This window comes from Octodon degus, unplaced genomic scaffold (assembly GCF_000260255.1).
Source record: "Octodon degus isolate 3935 unplaced genomic scaffold, OctDeg1.0 scaffold00114, whole genome shotgun sequence".
Lineage (NCBI taxonomy): Eukaryota > Metazoa > Chordata > Mammalia > Rodentia > Octodontidae > Octodon > Octodon degus.
This window is the reverse complement of record NW_004524690.1, coordinates 225,363-232,580: the sequence shown is the minus strand read 5'-3', so window position 1 is coordinate 232,580 and position 7,218 is coordinate 225,363. Positions and strand designations below refer to the sequence as shown.

At 35.7% G+C, this 7,218-nt stretch overlaps 1 pseudogene; it reads right to left on the bottom strand.

Annotated features, from left to right (window-relative positions):
• LOC101576136 overlaps positions 1-6,991 on the bottom strand; it is an 11,251-nt pseudogene extending 4,260 nt beyond the window's left edge.
• Between the last annotated feature and the right edge of the window lie 227 nt (positions 6,992-7,218).

The following is a 7,218-nucleotide window of genomic DNA, read 5'->3' as shown; positions in this document are numbered from 1 at the left end:
AGTTCAACCATCATCCTGGGAACCTCTCCACAGGTGAAATTTAATATACATGCTCATTGTGAGATGAATCAGTTGCTCACAATGGGATTAGATAAATTGTACTGTTCTACACAGTTTAGTTCAGGCATCCACTGTGAACAAATCAATAATGCATAGACACAAGACTATTCTTACTTCTATGAAAAACATATAACAAAATAGAAAATATCAATGTAGAATGATAATTCTTATTAAAATTATGTATAATGAGAGAAAGTTTTTTTTACACAAATAAATACATACAGAGAGGTAACAACTTATTTACCAGAATATAGTTTGTATCTACTAGAGAATTTCTTTTTCTGACTTTAAGTGACAATAACATAAAGCAAAATAACATCATTAACTTTTTCCTCATAACATAATTGTGATAAGCATCCTGGCCTGGTTTTGCAGTGTCATAAGAACTTCACTGACCTGGACTCTTGTTTGTCCTCTTGATCATTCTTACTCTGTGGTTTCCATCTGTAAGCTTCTTCATGTCCCCAAGCTAATGGTTGGAGCTTCTGTATTTATATTCATAACCCCTGCTAAATTAAAGGAGAAATTAGAAAAGGTCAAACATGGAGTTTAACATCACAGACATATTCAGGAATTTTCACAACATATTCACTGTGGAAATTTTTTTAACCTGAATTTGTTGTCACTTTCCAGGTATTTCAGGAAGCCATAGCAAAAAAAAAAACCAGCATGTCAATGGATATTAAAGAAACTGAAAATCATTGCTACATTCCTCCATTTCCCTGATAAGATTCTGCATAAAATTTAAAACACATAAGTATTTCAGTGATGAAGAGTTAAATTTTATTGATTCATTTCTTCTAAGTTTAATAGTATAATTTAGATCTACAAAATGATCCTATTCATCATAGGAAATTTGTTCCTGTATATGATATATATTGACTTCTTTTTATTTACCATTCCCCTCCCTTCAGTACCTCTTCCCCTCCTTATTTACAAAGGTTTGTTTCTATTTTATCCTGTTTTTTATCATTTTCCCAGCCTTCCTTTTCCCCTTTCCCTCTCTAGGTTCCCTGTTCCTTTTGAACATTTTTTTTCTGTTTTACAATATCAGTTATCTATTTTAGTTCATATTTCATGTTCTCACACCAGAGAGACAGCATGATATGCACACATATATGATTTATTTCACAATTTAACAATAGTTTATCCTTTATATTATGGCATATCTATCTATATTTATCTATCTATATCTATCTATCTATATATCTTTATAACTCTTTCATCATGATTGGCATTTGAGTTGTTTCCAAGATTTAGTTACTACAAACTATGCCTCTATAAGCATGGGTACACATATATTACTGTGGTAGGATGCTTTATTTCTTTTGAAGAAGATAGCCAGAATGAGAATAGTCAAATGAGGTCTCTAGTTCTCATTTTTGAGGAATATCCACAATGATTTCTAATGGTTGTTGCACCTGCCCACACTCCCACCAAAACTGCACAAATGTTCTGATTTCCTCACAGCTCTACTAGCATCTGTTGTTGGTTAATTTTCTTTCTTTTTCTTTTTCTTTTTCTTTTTCTTTTTCTTTTTCTTTTTCTTTTCTTTTCTTTTTTTCTTTCTTTCTTTCTTTTCCTTTCTTTCTTTCTTTCTTTCTTTCTTTCTTTCTTTCTTTCTTTCTTTCTTTCTTTCTTTCTTTCTTTTTGTGCAGAACTGGGGATTGAACTCAGACCCTTGCACTGCCAGGGAAGTGTTTATTCCACTGAGCCCTTTCCCCAGCCTGGTTAATTTATTGATAATGGCTATTCTTTCTGGAGTGAGATAGGATCTCAGCAATCTTTTAATCTGACTACTGATATTAAACATTTTCCCATGCTTTTTTGATGTTTGTACTTCTTCCTCTAAGAAGTATTCATCTCAGATATCCATTTTGTATCATTAAATATGGGGCATCTGATCTTTTCAATTTTTTTTACCTGTTGTAGATATTAGTCCTTTTACTGAGGAAGAATTGGAGAGGATTTTTTCCATTCTAATGGTTATTGTTATTGTTTTTGTTTTTTTACTACGTTGGTGATTTCTTTCACTATACAAAAGTGAAAGAAATGACCTAGGATCCCAGTTCTTGATTCTTCGTAGTATTTCCCATATGACTGGGATTTTATTCATGAAGGCCCTGCGTACACCTATCTCTCCAGCATATCTGCCTGTCCTCTCCTCCAGCAGATTTAGTGTTTATGATATTTAGATCTTCAATCCAGTTTTATTTTAGTTTAGAGCATGGTGGTAAACACTGATCTAAATATTTTAGTCTTCAGCAGGTGGAAAGCCAGTTTTTCCAGGACCATTTATTAAATAGTCTGTCTTTCTTCCTATGAATGTGTTTGGTTCCTTTATCAAAGATCAGGAGAGTGAGTGTATTGGAGTTTTTTCTTCATCTTCTAATCAGTTCCACTGCTCATCAGGTCTGGTTATTTTTTTCTTCTTCCCATTATCATACTTTTTTTTTTTAGCACAATAGCTCTATAGTTTAATTTCAAGTCAGGAATGATGATTCATTATGCCTTACTTTTGTTGCCCAGAATGTTTTCATTATTTTAAGTCTCTTCTGTTACCAAATGAATTTAAGGACTGTTTTCTATAGTTCTATGAAGTATGCTAATTGTATTGTGATTGTGATTTCATTAATAGGTCTAACAATCTTGAGAGTACAGCCATTTCCAGTGTTGGCTTTTCCTTGTGAAAGGCAAGATAAATCTTTCCATTTTCCGATATTCTTTCATTTCCTTTTGCAGAATACTATAATTTTAATGTAAAGATTTTTCACTTCCTTTATCAGATTGATTCCTAAGTATTTCATTATTTTAATGCTATTGTGAAAGGTCCAGTTTTCTACATTTCTCTCTCAGTGCATTTGTTGACCATCTATTCCAATTTTCTCTAAGATTTTAATCATGATTGGGTGTTGGATTTGTCATATGATTTCTCTGGATTTATTGAGATGATCATTTGAATTCCTTTGCCTTTACTTACAGATATTTTATAGGATAGCATATGGTCTATTTTGCAGAATAGTATATGTACAGATGAGAATAATGTGTACTTTAATGTTGTGGGGGTGGAACACTGGAGATATCCACTAAGTCCATCTGTCCACAGATTTGGTACTGTTCTGGTAGTTATGTGTTGAATTTTTAGTTAGTTGATCTATATTTTTGTGACAGTGGGGTATGAAGATTCCCCCATTACAATTTTCTTAGTGCTAATTTGATTTTTCATATCCATTGATATTTATTTTATAGAGTTGTGTTCAATCTGTATTTGGTACATGTATATTGATGATGACTGTTACTTCTTTTTCTTGGAGCATTCCCTTGAGAAGCATGTAATGGCCTTCTCTATCTCTTTTGATCTATCTTGGCTTGAAATTTATATTGTCTGCAGACAGTCTAGTGGACACCATTTTTTCTCTGGGTTTCTTTCCATGGAGTATTGTTTTCCATCTTTTGATTTTCAGGCTATGAATTTATTTTTGCATCAGTTGTCTTTCTCGTATGCAACATATTTCTGGATCTTGTTTCTTTCTTTCTTTCTTTTTTTCTTTCCTTCTTTCTTTTTTGCAAGTTCTTCACTTTCATGCTTTATTGAAAGTAGAGTATGAGTCAAAGACAAGAATGGATAAGCAGGTTATGTCTCTAAAGAATCAATTTTAGTTCAGAGCTGAGTGCTTCCTGTCTCCTCTACTGTGATACAAATCTTTTATGGACCAGTAAGTCTGGCATGAAACTTGAGCAAGGAAGTATAAACTTTATTCCCTTCCATGACTATAAATCTCATATGTAAACATGATTTAATGCTGCTGGCTACTAGTTTAATTTTTACTTGCCCCTCTTTGTCTCCACTACCTCCCCATTAAATATAAAATTTGTAACATGTCCTTCAAGTTTCATGTCCAAGAGTGCAATCTGCTTTATTTGACATAAGGCATTTGGGGCAGTCACGTTTGAATGGGGTTTTTGCCTTTTGGAAGACTCATGTTATGGTTTAATTCTTAAATCCACCTTTTCTCTAATGCTCTAACACCTCAAACTGCTCTCCCCCTCTGGTGATTTCTTAGCAGTCAGCAAGTGTTCAAAGATTAATATCCAAGTAGACCAGATCTTTAAACGCTTCCTCTGGCATACAAACTTGCATGATGTCATCCATTGTAGCATAATCTGCAATTAGTTCATCAGCCTTTAATAAAATAACAGATTCAGGTATGACTTCAAGGGTACCAAAGGTGGTACAATCATCATTTAAAATGTTTCCATCAATTGAAAATTCTGATCAAAGGGAACAACTGGGAATGGGTGCATGATCTGATTTTTCAATTCTTTTAATGTTTGATTAGCAGAAAGGAGAAGTGCTTTTTCACTGCAAACTTTTCTATCTCATATGCTTCATTCGATGACTTGCTTTTGATATGCTATATAATTTTGATGGGATACCTTTTGCTGCTTTGTTCCTGCATTGCTTCAAACTGCTCACATTCAGCTTCAGAGCTGAATCTTTCATCACCTTTTTATTGTCTACAAATTTGTGGACATAGATTGTGGTCTGAATGTAGTCCCACAAGTCCCTATGCTGCTGGCAAAGAAGGCCCTCTCTGCAGTCAGGACAGAGTTCAGGTTTCAGAAATACACTCTATTTCTGAAGGGTTTACATCTCCCACTTCAATTCTTGTGATTTTAATGACATCTGCCACTCAATGGGTCATATCAGAGCTGTAAGTTTAGAATCTTCTTTGGTCATAGAAGAAAATGTAAACCTAAGTCCCCCATGGGACTTAGGTTTCCAACTAATGACACAGGACTACATCTTGTAGGTTTCCTAACAAATTTCCACCATCCTTCTACAAAGAACTGTGACGTGATACAGAGGACAATGGTATCCTCTGGCCAGTTACTCTGACATGGTCTGTTTTTGTCCTGGAACAAATTCAGAAGAGAAGTCTTTTGCTCATTTACAGTCATCTTAACTAAGACTTCCTTTTCTTTCCCTTCTCTTTCTAAAATCTTGCACTGCAAACAGCACTCTCTGTAACTCAGAAACCTAGGAGCCTTTGGGAAGTACTGTTGCAGTTTGCTCCATGCCTTTTAGAAACCAGCCTTCATTTATTTACAAAGATGCGGAATTTCCCATGTGGACACAGAATATCTTCATTAAAATTTAATTCCTTTTCTTCTTTTCTTTCCTCTTTTGATTCATCTTTATTGAAGGTGTTGCCATTCATCTTCCCATTGCTTTTGTCTGCATTCTCATCTTGCTCATTGAGTTTTTCTAGGCTTAGCTGGCGCCAACTCTGCAAGAATGACTTTCCCACCCAAAATCCATCATTACTCTTTCCTGTTGCTTTCAGCATATTATTAACTGTTTTATAATCTTCATTTAGTTAGTTTTTCAGACAAAGCACATGAACAGTGCTCTACTATACACTCCTTACAAGTACTTTCACAGTTAGTCTTGGGCCCCTCACTGTAGAAGATGTCTGCGGCATATTCAGAAATTCTCTTCATAACTGAGATTTTTTTATCTGGTGGATGAAGTTTGTCATGGGATCACAGATGAGCATGTTTATTAATAGCTTGGTAGGTGTTCATTCATCCAATCACTTTTGCAGCCATTCAAGAGAGAAAAACTCATAGGGCTCAGTCCCAGCAGGCAACCTTTGGTGCAGCTTCTTAGCTCTACATACTTTGTTTTTCCTTGTCCACATTCTGTTTAAGCATCTTGGTCATTTCAACACACCACTCCTCAGATTTGGACTTGCCTTGATCCACCAGCTCTTGAAGAAAGGCTTGAACTTCCACAGTCGTGTTGGGCTTCTCTTGACTTTGCACTCTACAAGTCAATATACATTTTGTGAGCAATGAGTCTCTCTACCACATTTGGGTTCAAGTGACTGTGACTTTGAGGGTTCTGCTAGATCTTCCTCAATCCCTAGTTGTAATTTCTTCCTCTCCATCTTTGCTATATCTTCATTGTTAAACTTGTACTATTTACCAGACTGTGGATCTTTGACATGGGTAATATAGTGGCTGGAGTGAGAGCTCAAGTATCTATGTATAAGAACTTCGCTGAGCTCATACACATAGGACACACCTTTATGTTCCACACAAGGCTCCATATCCAAAATTTCTGAAAAGCTTATGTAGGTATTCAGCTTTTTCTTATGTCCAGTTTGCCTGTCAAAGATGAAATGCGTTAGCTGCAAGTTCAGTATTCAAGGAAGGCTTAGAAGCCAAATCTTCCTTGTAGGGTTCTGTTTGCTTTGACAATTTTCATGAAAGTATTGATTGTCTCCTAATTTTTCTTCCTTTAAAAATTCTGAGATATAGTCTGTTAACTGTGGCCTTGGATATTTAACTCCAGTTCACAGAATTTTGATAACAGCTTAGATTCTCTGCCACAGTGATTACAAACAGTTACATAAGCATATTCCCCACAGAACTGTTGCTGAACAATGTTCCATATATCTGTATCTTTCTGCTTAGACAAAGTATTTTCCAACAGAGATGTAAACAGCTTTGAAAATTCCTGAGCATCTTGTTGTTGCCCAGTATCTAAGCCCAGAAATTTAACAAACCTGGATGGGCCAATATATCTTCTGTTACTGTTTTGTAACAAAGCAAACAAGTACTGGAGATGCTCACAAATAGTCTGAGGTTCATAATTTTTCTCTTCCTGGGTGCCACCTCCTCTCATGTAGTGGCTCCAGGTGCTAGGACACAGGTAGAGTGCCTGCCGAAGCTCCAGGTTGAGAAACCACACTTGAAGAAATGTGTTGACGTAACACGTGGCTCCGAGGTTTGTCAGGCCCACAAAGGACTTCTTTTCTCTCCTCTCACAGTTGGGATCATTGATGTTATGAAAACTATTCTCATCTATTTCTCTTAACCAAATATGCTCACCACTCCCAACCAAGCAGTTTGGATTTCCTTTACAGTTTCATCTCTACCTGCAGCAGCTCCACCGCTATCTTCTGGATAGAAACCCAGCACCCTTTCCAAACAGCTTTCAACAGCATCACCTCTGAGCAAAGTCCAAGAAGGCTGTGCTTCCAGGTTGTCCAGACAACAGAAAGGGCAGTCCTGTATCTTGTGTCTTGATTTATTCTTCCATCTGTTTCTTTCAATTTGTGACTTTAGAACATAAATGATAATAACTGA